Source organism: Sturnira hondurensis, unplaced genomic scaffold (genome assembly GCF_014824575.4).
Source record: "Sturnira hondurensis isolate 20B ecotype Veracruz unplaced genomic scaffold, ASM1482457v3 Scaffold0016864, whole genome shotgun sequence".
NCBI lineage: Eukaryota > Metazoa > Chordata > Mammalia > Chiroptera > Phyllostomidae > Sturnira > Sturnira hondurensis.
Window position 1 is genome coordinate 243,673 of NW_028089495.1, and position 1,846 is coordinate 245,518.

The following is a 1,846-nucleotide window of genomic DNA, read 5'->3' on the forward strand; positions in this document are numbered from 1 at the left end:
TTCTTTGAAGGTAACTGAAGTTTAAACATGTAGGAATAAATACACATTTTTTATAAATAAATTCTGAAAAAACAACTCCCTATGTTGTGGGGGGACTCCACCCAAAGCCCCCCCCCACCCGCCCCCGGCCACCATGGATGAGAATAAACCTACCAAGACATGATCTGCTTGGGAAGAAAAAGTGGCCAATCTCTCAAAGGAGGACCAAGAAGCTTTTCCTCAATAGGCTTTTATTGGGTTCATTTTGCACAGGAATACAGGTAAAACTCATTAATCATTATCAGGCAGTAAGGATCAAACAATAGATAACATACAAAGAACTTTGAGGGCTTATTCTGAGTCAGGGTCTGTTAGCTAAAGGGCTTTAAAACTTTGGAAAACAAACTAATTTTCTGCTCAGACCCTTATCTTTTAATTAAAAACATTCTTAGTAAAGCAGGCTTCACAGGATTTTATGTATTCTTTCTTAGGCCTGATAACCCAGGGAACCTGCCCTTTCCAACACAGTGCTGTACCACCCTCTGTCATTGTTTCAGGCTTAAGTCAGGCAGGGGAAGCAATGCAGCCAAGAGATTGGGAGACTTTTCACAGACAGAATGAGAACTCAGACTATGTCAAAGCCAAGGGGTGACGGTCCATCACCCCCTTCCTCCATAGCCCCTCAAGTCCTTCCCTGCGGCCCTCATGTTATCATGCTTGTCTTAGGTCATCCCCCCCTTAGGGAATCTTACCTGTCATTGGCTAACTGATCAAACATTGGAGGCCAGTTATGGATGAAGTAAAAGGAGCAGAAGTGGTGCTTTTGTCAGGGAGATAATCTTTGTCTTCTTAGTGGCTTATGGTCCAAAGTTCTCTCATCCAGCCTTAGTCATGGGTGAGGGGGTTACAGCTTCTGAAACCAGGCAGGGTGGTTCCCAACACTATGTGTCTTGTCTTTATAAAGTAATTTTTATAGCTTTAAACATATATACACAGGAGCTTAACCATTATGTGCTTGACTTCAACCACTTTTTACACTAGAGGATTCCTCTCAATCAAGGAGGCTATAGGTCTGAAGCAAACTTATTGTGGAAATTTGCAGGTAATGGGTTCCGTTTGTGGGTCAATATTTAAATATGAGGATACCTGTATAATTATCCATCAATAGTATGGATGCAAGTTATAGAAGTATCCCCACACCCATTATCTAATTACATTTGTTTTCTTGCTGATCAGTTTGGCAGTAGCAGCAATGCATCTGCCTAGGCCTCAACCTGTACTCCTAATCCCATGAATACCAGACATACAGCTTCTACTATGCGTCAAGATGCTCTTCCTAGTTATAGCACTGCCTGCTGCCTTTGGGATGATGAAAGCATGTGAGACTGAATGTGTTAAACTCAGGTCCAGAGAAATGTTCTTTCTGGCTGGAGATGATTGGGTACATCATGGAATGTGCCCCAGGAAAGGGACCCTTTCCTTGACATTCCACATTTAAAAAAATATGTTTTATTTAAATTATTTTATTGTTGTTCAATTACAGTTGTCTGTATTTTCTCTGCAGCAGACATTCTACAGTTTTATAAGGAAGTTGGGAAGAGATAGGGCATGCCCAATTGGTCTTATAAATGGCAACTGAAAGTTCTTGAGCTCACTAGAGAAATACCTTTCTGGCAAGAAGAGCAGTCCACACTCAAACATGAAGCATACAGGGGAGTTTACATACCTGTGCTGGAATCAGCTTGGGATTTTGCAGCATTTTTTGCTGAGCCAGTGTGGGGGTGACTTTCCTTGAAAGTACACAAGTGATGAGAGTAAGCATGACTAAGACATGATGTGATCTGCTTGGGGAGGAGAGGTGGCCAGT